Raw genomic sequence first — 12,220 nt, 5'->3', positions numbered from 1 at the left:
GAGAAATTATCAGGGGTTGGAAAATGTACTCTATTCACTCAAGTGGTAGGCTATACCATCAACCTACAGTCAGATATGTTGACAAACTCTCAATTTTCTCTTGATATAAACTCTCATCAATGTTCAACATACCGCATCTGCAAAACTTGGCCTGTCTCTGTGACCTTTGTGAACAGATATTGGTGCAAATATTTTTTTGCTGATCTCTGCTGTTCTTGTGAGCATCATGAAGCAGATGTGTGCAAGAGTTTGTTCTCCAGCTGTTGTGCTGCTAAGGCTTTTCCTCCATGGCCTCTTGGTGGTGAGGAACACTGCCGGTTGTTGTTCCCTCACGCATCCCCTGCTTGTTTGTAAATATCACTGACCTAAGGCAGTGCATTGTATCAGCAACATATTGGCTAATCCAGACTCTAAGGCGCTCTGAGGTCAAATAGGGCAATGTTGTGAAACAGACGTAAAAATACTTCTTGTATGTGGCACAACTGCGATACACATTATTGTGTATCTAAAAGTTCCCTCGAGATGAATAAAGTATCTATCTAGCTATCTATCTATCTATCTATCTATCTATTGATGACCTGGTTGAATAAGCAACATCATTTTAAACAATATGTGAAAAGGGGTTCCCTCCACCTTGTCTCTATCAGTTAAAGTACTGTTATTATCCTCTATTTTCTCTAAGAGTCTGCACTAACAAACTGTTGAAACTGAATGAAAACCAAATGTACTTTTTGGCTTTATGAATATGCTACAACTCCAATAGAGCCAATTCTTATTCCACTCACAGCTAATTCATCCAAAGATAATTACATTTTCTCAGCAACAGCTCTTTCGTCCGCATACCATCACATTACGTGTAACACCTTCATCTATGGCTCTGATCTTATTGCGACCTCTGCTGGTCAAATGAAAGTACTTCCATTTTCTGAATCTCACAGAGTTTCTCAGCATTGGCTTCACAAAGCCACACTACAAAATTAATTAATCATTAATGGTAAAATTGAGAGTAAATAATGAAGACCAAAGGAGAGACACACATCCACATTAACTCAAATTGTTAACCTAACTAATTTCACTGATGGTTTATCACAACAAAAACATTGCAAACATTTCAACAAAACAAGATGTTACAACATTTACATAACAATAGGTCATCACTTGTGTTTGCTTGGAGCACCAGGATGGCCCAGTGGTTGAGGGGTTGAAATTAAAACCCAATGGATGTATGTCCATGTGTATTCGAACCCCACTTCTGATAACTATCTTAATGCTGAAGAGTGACACTGCTGTGATGAACCTGACGAATTAAATGCAACTGATTGAACTGCTTCTCTGTGGATTATAATTACTCATCAATGGAAATATTAAAACTAAATGCATGCAGCATTAAACACTAGTGGAAAAACATCTACATCAAGAAGGATTAACTCACATATATCAGTCATCAAATGTCCTTTTTGTACAAATGGTTCTTTAGGCTACAACATTTCCCCTCAAAAAGTCAAATTTAAGGCCAAGAAATTAATAACTAATTTCTCTAAAATGGAAATTAATTATAACAAAATGTAAAGGTCAATTACAAAAAATACCTCAAGCCAAAATCTATTAGGAATATACCTTAGCGCACTCTTATGCGCTAAGGGTTTACAAGTGACAATAAAAAACATGGTTCAAAATGGTTTATACATAACATGATAATGAACTCATCACTTGTGTTTACATGTACAAGCACCAGGATGGCCGAGTGGTTAAGCCGTTGGACTTAAGATCCAATGGACGTATGTCCTCGTGGGTTCGAACCCCACTCCTGGTAACTATCTTAATGGTGCAGAGGCTGGGACAACCCTGATTATTGAATTGCAACTAACACACCATTACTTTCATGTTCTTCATGCCATACATCTGTGGCTCTGGTTCATTGTGGCCAATGTTATATGTCCTCCTTCAAAGCACAACATGTGCTACCACAGCCCAAACCACAAGCAGAATTATAATTTTTTGTACACACACAAAAATTCCAATGCAGTCCTGCAAGATACAACAACAACAACACAAAAGCTGCTTAACCGCACGTGTTGCATGTTGTACCCGGGATCCATAAAGGCCGTCTTGATGGAATGACATCTCCATCAAGAGAGACATACCCAGATATATGAGTCAAATGTCCTTTTTTGTACAAATGATTTCTTTGGCTTAAAATGGTTGCTATATGTACATGACAATGATGTCATCACTAGATTTTTCAAGTTTGAGCACCAGGATGGCCGAGTGGTTAAGGCGTTGGACTTAAGATCCAATGGACGTATGTCTTCGTGGGTTCGAACCCCACTCCTGGTAACTATCTTAATGCTGAAGAGTGACACTGCCGTGATGAGCCTGACGAATTAAATGGAACTGATTGAACTGCTTCTCTGTGGATTATAATTACTCATGAATGGAAATATTAAAACTAAATGCTGCATTAAACACTAGTGGAAAAACCTCTACATCAAGAAGGATTAACTCGCATATATCAGTCACCAAATGTCCTTTTTGTACAAATGGTTCTTTAGGCTACAACATTTCCCCCCAAAAAGTCAAATTTAAGGCCAAGAAATGAATAACTAATTTCTCTAAAATGGAAATTAATTATAACAAAATGTAAAGGTCAATTACAAAAAATACCTCAAGCCAAAATCTATTAGGAATATACCTTAGCGCACTCTTATGCGCTAAGGGTTTACAAGTGACAATAAAAAACATGGTTCAAAATGGTTTATACATGACATGATAATGAACTCATCACTTGTGTTTACAGGTACAAGCACCAGGATGGCCGAGTGGTTAAGGCTTTGGACTTAAGATCCAATGGATGTATGTCCTCGTGGGTTCGAACCCCACTCCTGGTATCTATCTTAATGCTGAATAGTGACACTGCCGTGATGAGCCTGACGAATTACATGCAACTGCTTCTCTGTGGATTATAATTACTCATAAATGGATATATTAAAACTAAATGCGGCATTAAACACTAGTAGAAAAACCTCTACATCAAGAAGGATTAACTCACATATAACAGTCATCAAATGTGCTTTTTGTACAAATGGTTCTTTAGGCTACAACATTTCCCAAAAAGAAGTCAAATTTAAGGCCAAGAAATGAATAACTAAATTCTCTAAAATGGAAATTAATTATAACAAAATGTAAAGGTCAATTACAAAAAATATCTCAAGCCAAAATCTATTAGGAATATACCTTAGCGCACTCTTATGCGCTAAGGGTTTACAAGTGACAATAAAAAACATGGTTCAAAATGGTTTATACATGACATGATAATGAACTCATCACTTGTGTTTACAGGTACAAGCACCAGGATGGCCGAGTGGTTAAGGCTTTGGACTTAAGATCCAATGGACGTATGTCCTCGTGGGTTCGAACCCCACTCCTGGTATCTATCTTAATGCTGAATAGTGACACTGCCGTGATGAGCCTGACGAATTACATGCAACTGCTTCTCTGTGGATTATAATTACTCATAAATGGATATATTAAAACTAAATGCGGCATTAAACACTAGTAGAAAAACCTCTACATCAAGAAGGATTAACTCACATATAACAGTCATCAAATGTGCTTTTTGTACAAATGGTTCTTTAGGCTACAACATTTCCCAAAAAAAAGTCAAATTTAAGGCCAAGAAATGAATAACTAAATTCTCTAAAATGGAAATTAATTATAACAAAATGTAAAGGTCAATTACAAAAAATATCTCAAGCCAAAATCTATTAGGAATAAAAAGTCTTATGATCTATGGGTTTACAAGTGACAATAAAAAACATGGTTCAAAATGGTTTATACATAACATGATAATCACTTGTGTTTATAGGTGCAAGCACCAGGATGGCCGAGTGGTTAAGGCGTTGGACTTAAAATCCAATGGACGTATGTCCTCGTGGGTTCGAACCCCACTCCTGGTAACTATCTTAATGGTGCAGAGGCTGGGACAACCCTGATTATTGAATTGCAACTAACACACCATTACTTTCATGTTCTTCATGCCATACATCTGTGGCTCTGGTTCATTGTGGCCAATGTTATAGGTCCTCCTTCAAAGCACAACATGTGCTGCCACAGCCCAAACCACAAGCACAATTATAATTTTTTGTACACACACAAAAATTCCAATGCAGTCCTGCAAGATACAAAAACAACAACACAGAAGCTGCTTAACCGCACGTGTCGCATGTTGTACCCGGGATCCATAAAGGCCGTCTTGATGGAATGACATCTCCATCAAGAGAGACATACCCAGATATATGAGTCAAATGTCCTTTTTTGTACAAATGATTTCTTTGGCTTAAAATGGTTGCTATATGTACATGACAATGATGTCATCACTAGATTTTTCAAGTTTGAGCACCAGGATGGCCGAGTGGTTAAGGCGTTGGACTTAAGATCCAATGGACGTATGTCCTCGTGGGTTCGAACCCCACTCCTGGTAACTATCTTAATGCTGAAGAGTGACACTGCCGTGATGAGCCTGACGAATTAAATGGAACTGATTGAACTGCTTCTCTGTGGATTATAATTACTCATAAATGGAAATATTAAAACTAAATGCTGCATTAAACACTAGTGGAAAAACCTCTACATCAAGAAGGATTAACTCGCATATATCAGTCATCAAATGTCCTTTTTGTACAAATGGTTCTTTAGGCTACAACATTTCCCCCCAAAAAGTCAAATTTAAGGCCAAGAAATGAATAACTAATTTCTCTAAAATGGAAATTAATTATAACAAAATGTAAAGGTCAATTACAAAAAATACCTCAAGCCAAAATCTATTAGGAATATACCTTAGCGCACTCTTATGCGCTAAGGGTTTACAAGTGACAATAAAAAACATGGTTCAAAATGGTTTATACATGACATGATAATGAACTCATCACATGTGTTTACAGGTACAAGCACCAGGATGGCCGAGTGGTTAAGGCGTTGGACTTAAGATCCAATGGACGTATGTCCTCGTGGGTTCAAACCCCACTCCTGGTATCTATCTTAATGCTGAATAGTGACACTGCCGTGATGAGCCTGACGAATTACATGCAACTGCTTCTCTGTGGATTATAATTACTCATAAATGGATATATTAAAACTAAATGCGGCATTAAACACTAGTAGAAAAACCTCTACATCAAGAAGGATTAACTCACATATAACAGTCATCAAATGTGCTTTTTGTACAAATGGTTCTTTAGGCTACAACATTTCCCAAAAAAAAGTCAAATTTAAGGCCAAGAAATGAATAACTAAATTCTCTAAAATGGAAATTAATTATAACAAAATGTAAAGGTCAATTAAAAAAAATATCTCAAGCCAAAATCTATTAGGAATAAAAAGTCTTATGATCTATGGGTTTACAAGTGACAATAAAAAACATGGTTCAAAATGGTTTATACATAACATGATAATGATCTCATCACTTGTGTTTACAGGTGAAAGAACCAGGATGGCTGAGTGGTTAAGGCGTTGGACTTAAGATCCAATGGACGTATGTCCTCGTGGGTTCGAACCCCACTCCTGGTAACTATCTTAATGGTGCAGAGGCTGGGACAACCCTGATTATTGAATTGCAACTAACACACCATTACTTTCATGTTCTTCATGCCATACATCTGTGGCTCTGCTTCATTGTGGCCAATGTTATAGGTCCTCCTTCAAAGCACAACATGTGCTGCCACAGCCCAAACCACAAGCACAATTATAATTTTTTGTACACACACAAAAATTCCAATGCAGTCCTGCAAGATACAAAAACAACAACACAGAAGCTGCTTAACCGCACGTGCCGCATGTTGTACCCGGGATCCATGAAGGCCCTCTTGATAGAATGACATCTCCATCAAGAGAGACATACTCAGATATATAAGTCAAATGTCCTCTTTTGTACAAACGATTTCTTTGGCTGAAAATGGTTGCTATAGGTACATGACAATGATGTCATCACTTTATTTTTCAAGTTTGAGCACCAGGATGGCCGAGTTGTTAAGGCGTTGGACTTAAGATCCCATGGACGTATGTCCTCGTGGGTTCGAACCCCACTCCTTGTAAATATCTTAATGCTGAAGAGTGACACTGCCGTGATGATCTTGACGAATTAAATGCAACTGCTTCTCTGTGGATTATAATTACTCATAAATGGAAATATTAAAACTAAAGGCGGCATTAAACACTAGTGGAAAAACCTCTACATCAAGATGGATTAACTCATATATAACAGTCATCAAATGTCCTTTTTGTACAAATGGTTCTTTAGGCTACAACATTTCCCCAAAAAAAGTCAAATTTAAGGCCAAGAAATGAATAACTAATTTCTCTAAAATGGAAATTAATTATAACAAAATGTAAAGGTCAATTACAAAAAATATCTCAAGCCAAAATCTATTAGGAATAAAAAGTCTTATGAGCTAAGGGTTTACAAGTGACAATAAAAAACATGGTTCAAAATGGTTTATACATAACATGATAATGATCTCATCACTTGTGTTTACAGGTGCAAGCACCAGGATGGCCGAGTGGTTAAGGCGTTGGACTTAAGATCCAATGGACGTATGTCCTCGTGGGTTCGAACCCCACTCCTGGTAACTATCTTAATGGTGCAGAGGCTGGGACAACCCTTATTATTGAATTGCAACTAACACACCGTTACTTTCATGTTCTTCATGCCATACATCTGTGGCTCTGGTTCATTGTGGCCAATGTTATAGGTCCTCCTTCAAAGCACAACATGTGCTGCCACAGCCCAAACCACAAGCACAATTATAATTTTTTGTACACACACAAAAATTCCAATGCAGTCCTGCAAGATACAAAAACAACATCACAGAAGCTGCTTAACCGCACGTGCTGCATGTTGTACCCGGGATCCATAAAAGCCCTCTTGATAGAATGACATCTCCATCAAGAGAGACATACTCAGATATATAAGTCAAATGTCCTCTTTTGTACAAACGGTTTCTTCGACTTAAAATGGTTGCTATAGGTACATGACAATTATTTCATCACTTGATTTTTCAAGTTTGAGCACCAGGATGGCCGAGTGGTTAAGGCGTTGGACTAAAGATCCAATGGACGTATGTCCTCATGGGTACGAACCCCACTCCTGCTAACTATCTTAATGGTGCAGAGGCTGGGACAACCCTGATTATTGAATTGCAACTAACACACCATTACTTTCATGTTCTTCATGCCATACATCTGTGGCTCTGGTTCACTGTGGCCAATGTTATAGGTCCTCCTTCAAAGCACAACATGTGCTGCCACAGCCCAAACCACAAGTAGAATTATAATTTTTTGTACACACACAAAAATTCCAATGCAGTCCTGCAAGATACAAAAACAACAACACTGAAGCTGCTTAACCGCACGTGCCGCATATTGTACCCGGGATCCATTAAGGCCCTCTTGATAGAATGACATCTCCATCAAGAGAGACATACTCAGATATATAAGTCAAATGTCCTCTTTTGTACAAACGATTTCTTTGGCTGAAAATGGTTGCTATAGGTACATGACAATGATGTCATCACTTTATTTTTCAAGCTTGAGCACCAGGATGGCCGAGTTGTTAAGGCGTTGGACTTAAGATCCCATGGACGTATGTCCTCGTGGGTTCGAACCCTACTCCTTGTAAATATCTTAATGCTGAAGAGTGACACTGCCGTGATGATCTTGACGAATTAAATGCAACTGCTTCTCTGTGGATTATAATTACTTATAAATGGAAATATTAAAACTAAAGGCGGCATTAAACACTAGTGGAAAAACCTCTACATCAAGAGGGATTAACTCATATATAACAGTTATCAAATGTCCTTTTTGTACAAATGGTTCTTTAGGCTACAACATTTCCCCAAAAAAAGTCAAATTTAAGGCCAAGAAATGAATAACTAATTTCTCTAAAATGGAAATTAATTATAACAAAATGTAAAGGTCAATTACAAAAAATATCTCAAGCCAAAATCTATTAGGAATAAAAAGTCTTATGAGTTAAGGGTTTATAAGTGACAATAAAAAACATGGTTCAAAATGGTTTATACATAACATGATAATGATCTCATCACTTGTGTTTACAGGTGCAAGCACCAGGATGGCCGAGTGGTTAAGGCGTTGGACTTAAGATCCAATGGACGTATGTCCTCGTGGGTTCGAACCCCACTCCTGGTAACTATCTTAATGGTGCAGAGGCTGGGACAACCCTGATTATTGAATTGCAACTAACACACCATTACTTTCATGTTCTTTATGCCATACATCTGTGGCTCTGCTTCATTGTGGCCAATGTTATAGGTCCTCCTTCAAAGCACAACATGTGCTGCCACAGCCCAAACCACAAGCACAATTATAATTTTTTGTACACACACAAAAATTCCAATGCAGTCCTGCAAGATACAAAAACAACAACACAGAAGCTGCTTAACCGCACGTGCCGCATGTTGTACCCGGGATCCATGAAGGCCCTCTTGATAGAATGACATCTCCATCAAGAGAGACATACTCAGATATATAAGTCAAATGTCCTCTTTTGTACAAACGATTTCTTTGGCTGAAAATGGTTGCTATAGGTACATGACAATGATGTCATCACTTTATTTTTCAAGTTTGAGCACCAGGATGGCCGAGTTGTTAAGGCGTTGGACTTAAGATCCCATGGACGTATGTCCTCGTGGGTTCGAACCCCACTCCTTGTAAATATCTTAATGCTGAAGAGTGACACTGCCGTGATGATCTTGACGAATTAAATGCAACTGCTTCTCTGTGGATTATAATTACTCATAAATGGAAATATTAAAACTAAAGGCGGCATTAAACACTAGTGGAAAAACCTCTACATCAAGATGGATTAACTCATATATAACAGTCATCAAATGTCCTTTTTGTACAAATGGTTCTTTAGGCTACAACATTTCCCCAAAAAAAGTCAAATTTAAGGCCAAGAAATGAATAACTAATTTCTCTAAAATGGAAATTAATTATAACAAAATGTAAAGGTCAATTACAAAAAATATCTCAAGCCAAAATCTATTAGGAATAAAAAGTCTTATGAGCTAAGGGTTTACAAGTGACAATAAAAAACATGGTTCAAAATGGTTTATACATAACATGATAATGATCTCATCACTTGTGTTTACAGGTGCAAGCACCAGGATGGCCGAGTGGTTAAGGCGTTGGACTTAAGATCCAATGGACGTATGTCCTCGTGGGTTCGAACCCCACTCCTGGTAACTATCTTAATGGTGCAGAGGCTGGGACAACCCTTATTATTGAATTGCAACTAACACACCGTTACTTTCATGTTCTTCATGCCATACATCTGTGGCTCTGGTTCATTGTGGCCAATGTTATAGGTCCTCCTTCAAAGCACAACATGTGCTGCCACAGCCCAAACCACAAGCACAATTATAATTTTTTGTACACACACAAAAATTCCAATGCAGTCCTGCAAGATACAAAAACAACATCACAGAAGCTGCTTAACCGCACGTGCTGCATGTTGTACCCGGGATCCATAAAAGCCCTCTTGATAGAATGACATCTCCATCAAGAGAGACATACTCAGATATATAAGTCAAATGTCCTCTTTTGTACAAACGGTTTCTTCGACTTAAAATGGTTGCTATAGGTACATGACAATTATTTCATCACTTGATTTTTCAAGTTTGAGCACCAGGATGGCCGAGTGGTTAAGGCGTTGGACTAAAGATCCAATGGACGTATGTCCTCATGGGTACGAACCCCACTCCTGCTAACTATCTTAATGGTGCAGAGGCTGGGACAACCCTGATTATTGAATTGCAACTAACACACCATTACTTTCATGTTCTTCATGCCATACATCTGTTGCTCTGGTTCATTGTGGCCAATGTTATAGGTCCTCCTTCAAAGCACAACATGTGCTGCCACAGCCCAAACCACAAGCAGAATTATAATTTTTTGTACACACACAAAAATTCCAATGCAGTCCTGCAAGATACAAAAACAACAACACAGAAGCTGCTTAACCGCACGTGCTGCATATTGTACCCGGGATCCATAAAGGCCCTCTTGATAGAATGTCATCTCCATTAAGAGAGACATACTCAGATATATAAGTCAAATGTCCTCTTTTGTACAAACGATTTCTTTGACTTAAAATGGTTGCTATAGGTACATGACAATGATGTCATCACTTTATTTTTCAAGTTTGAGCACCAGGATGGCCGAGTGGTTAAGGCGTTGGACTTAAGATCCAATGGACGTATGTCCTCGTGGGTTCGAACCCCACTCCTGGTAACTATCTTAATGGTGCAGAGGCTGGGACAACCCGGATTATTGAATTGCAACTAACACACCATTACTTTCATGTTCTTCATGCCATACATCTGTGGCTCTGATTCATTGTGGCCAATGTTATAGGTCCTCCTTCAAAGCACAACATGTGCTGCCACAGCCCAAACCACAAGCACAATTATAATTTTTTGTACACACACAAAAATTCCAATGCAGTCCTGCAAGATACAAAAACAACAACACAGAAGCTGCTTAACCGCACGTGCTGCATGTTGTACCCGGGATCCATAAAGGCCCTCTTGATAGAATGACATCTCCATCAAGAGAGACATACTCAGATATATAAGTCAAATGTCCTCTTTTGTACAAACGATTTCTTTGGCTGAAAATGGTTGCTATAGGTACATGACAATGATGTCATCACTTTATTTTTCAAGTTTGAGCACCAGGATGGCCGAGTGGTTAAGGCGTTGGACTTAAGATCCAATGGACGTATGTCCTTGTGGGTTCGAACCCCACTCCTGGTAACTATCTTAATGGTGCAGAGGCTGGGACAACCCTGATTATTGAATTGCAACTAACACACCATTACTTTCATGTTCTTCATGCCATACATCTGTGGCTCTGCTTCATCGTGGCCAATGTTATAGGTCCTCCTTCAAAGCACAACATGTGCTGCCACAGCCCAAACCACAAGCACAATTATAATTTTTTGTACACACACAAAAATTCCAATGCAGTCCTGCAAGATACAAAAACAACAACACAGAAGCTGCTTAACCGCACGTGCCGCATGTTGTACCCGGGATCCATGAAGGCCCTCTTGATAGAATGACATCTCCATCAAGAGAGACATACTCAGATATATAAATCAAATGTCCTCTTTTGTACAAACGATTTCTTTGGCTGAAAATGGTTGCTATAGGTACATGACAATGATGTCATCACTTTATTTTTCAAGTTTGAGCACCAGGATGGCCGAGTTGTTAAGGCGTTGGACTTAAGATCCCATGGACGTATGTCCTCGTGGGTTCGAACCCCACTCCTTGTAAATATCTTAATGCTGAAGAGTGACACTGCCGTGATGATCTTGACGAATTAAATGCAACTGCTTCTCTGTGGATTATAATTACTTATAAATGGAAATATTAAAACTAAAGGCGGCATTAAACACTAGTGGAAAAACCTCTACATCAAGAGGGATTAACTCATATATAACAGTTATCAAATGTCCTTTTTGTACAAATGGTTCTTTAGGCTACAACATTTCCCCAAAAAAAGTCAAATTTAAGGCCAAGAAATGAATAACTAATTTCTCTAAAATGGAAATTAATTATAACAAAATGTAAAGGTCAATTACAAAAAATATCTCAAGCCAAAATCTATTAGGAATAAAAAGTCTTATGAGCTAAGGGTTTACAAGTGACAATAAAAAACATGGTTCAAAATGGTTTATACATAACATGATAATGATCTCATCACTTGTGTTTACAGGTGCAAGCACCAGGATGGCCGAGTGGTTAAGGCGTTGGACTTAAGATCCAATGGACGTATGTCCTCGTGGGTTCGAACCCCACTCCTGGTAACTATCTTAATGGTGCAGAGGCTGGGACAACCCTTATTATTGAATTGCAACTAACACACCGTTACTTTCATGTTCTTCATGCCATACATCTGTGGCTCTGGTTCATTGTGGCCAATGTTATAGGTCCTCCTTCAAAGCACAACATGTGCTGCCACAGCCCAAACCACAAGCACAATTATAATTTTTTGTACACACACAAAAATTCCAATGCAGTCCTGCAAGATACAAAAACAACATCACAGAAGCTGCTTAACCGCACGTGCTGCATGTTGTACCCGGGATCCATAAAAGCCCTCTTGATAGAATGACATCTCCATCAAGAGAGAC

The 12,220-nt window shown here is 38.5% G+C and overlaps 19 non-coding genes across 19 annotated transcripts; all 19 read left to right on the top strand.

The window, feature by feature from the left end:
• The first annotated feature begins 1,730 nt into the window (after positions 1 to 1,730).
• trnal-uaa lies at positions 1,731 to 1,813 on the top strand. The gene has a single exon. It is a non-coding gene; the product is annotated as a tRNA-Leu (tRNA).
• A 441-nt stretch (positions 1,814 to 2,254) lies between these two features.
• Positions 2,255 to 2,337, top strand: trnal-uaa. Its single transcript has one exon. It is a non-coding gene; the product is annotated as a tRNA-Leu (tRNA).
• Positions 2,338 to 2,805: 468 nt separating this feature from the next.
• trnal-uaa lies at positions 2,806 to 2,888 on the top strand. Its single transcript has one exon. It is a non-coding gene; the product is annotated as a tRNA-Leu (tRNA).
• A 459-nt stretch (positions 2,889 to 3,347) lies between these two features.
• trnal-uaa lies at positions 3,348 to 3,430 on the top strand. Its single transcript has one exon. It is a non-coding gene; the product is annotated as a tRNA-Leu (tRNA).
• Positions 3,431 to 3,873: 443 nt separating this feature from the next.
• Positions 3,874 to 3,956, top strand: trnal-uaa. The gene has a single exon. It is a non-coding gene; the product is annotated as a tRNA-Leu (tRNA).
• A 441-nt stretch (positions 3,957 to 4,397) lies between these two features.
• Positions 4,398 to 4,480, top strand: trnal-uaa. The gene has a single exon. It is a non-coding gene; the product is annotated as a tRNA-Leu (tRNA).
• Positions 4,481 to 4,948: 468 nt separating this feature from the next.
• On the top strand, positions 4,949 to 5,031 carry trnal-uaa. Its single transcript has one exon. It is a non-coding gene; the product is annotated as a tRNA-Leu (tRNA).
• A 451-nt stretch (positions 5,032 to 5,482) lies between these two features.
• On the top strand, positions 5,483 to 5,565 carry trnal-uaa. Its single transcript has one exon. It is a non-coding gene; the product is annotated as a tRNA-Leu (tRNA).
• A 441-nt stretch (positions 5,566 to 6,006) lies between these two features.
• Positions 6,007 to 6,089, top strand: trnal-uaa. Its single transcript has one exon. It is a non-coding gene; the product is annotated as a tRNA-Leu (tRNA).
• Positions 6,090 to 6,540: 451 nt separating this feature from the next.
• trnal-uaa lies at positions 6,541 to 6,623 on the top strand. Its single transcript has one exon. It is a non-coding gene; the product is annotated as a tRNA-Leu (tRNA).
• A 441-nt stretch (positions 6,624 to 7,064) lies between these two features.
• Positions 7,065 to 7,147, top strand: trnaf-aaa. The gene has a single exon. It is a non-coding gene; the product is annotated as a tRNA-Phe (tRNA).
• A 975-nt stretch (positions 7,148 to 8,122) lies between these two features.
• trnal-uaa lies at positions 8,123 to 8,205 on the top strand. The gene has a single exon. It is a non-coding gene; the product is annotated as a tRNA-Leu (tRNA).
• Positions 8,206 to 8,646: 441 nt separating this feature from the next.
• On the top strand, positions 8,647 to 8,729 carry trnal-uaa. Its single transcript has one exon. It is a non-coding gene; the product is annotated as a tRNA-Leu (tRNA).
• Positions 8,730 to 9,180: 451 nt separating this feature from the next.
• trnal-uaa lies at positions 9,181 to 9,263 on the top strand. Its single transcript has one exon. It is a non-coding gene; the product is annotated as a tRNA-Leu (tRNA).
• Positions 9,264 to 9,704: 441 nt separating this feature from the next.
• trnaf-aaa lies at positions 9,705 to 9,787 on the top strand. Its single transcript has one exon. It is a non-coding gene; the product is annotated as a tRNA-Phe (tRNA).
• Positions 9,788 to 10,228: 441 nt separating this feature from the next.
• On the top strand, positions 10,229 to 10,311 carry trnal-uaa. Its single transcript has one exon. It is a non-coding gene; the product is annotated as a tRNA-Leu (tRNA).
• Positions 10,312 to 10,752: 441 nt separating this feature from the next.
• On the top strand, positions 10,753 to 10,835 carry trnal-uaa. The gene has a single exon. It is a non-coding gene; the product is annotated as a tRNA-Leu (tRNA).
• Positions 10,836 to 11,276: 441 nt separating this feature from the next.
• trnal-uaa lies at positions 11,277 to 11,359 on the top strand. The gene has a single exon. It is a non-coding gene; the product is annotated as a tRNA-Leu (tRNA).
• Positions 11,360 to 11,810: 451 nt separating this feature from the next.
• Positions 11,811 to 11,893, top strand: trnal-uaa. Its single transcript has one exon. It is a non-coding gene; the product is annotated as a tRNA-Leu (tRNA).
• Positions 11,894 to 12,220: the final 327 nt, after the last annotated feature.

Source organism: Alosa sapidissima, chromosome 4, assembly GCF_018492685.1.
Source record: "Alosa sapidissima isolate fAloSap1 chromosome 4, fAloSap1.pri, whole genome shotgun sequence".
NCBI lineage: Eukaryota > Metazoa > Chordata > Actinopteri > Clupeiformes > Clupeidae > Alosa > Alosa sapidissima.
This window is presented reverse-complemented; position numbering and strand designations above follow the sequence as displayed.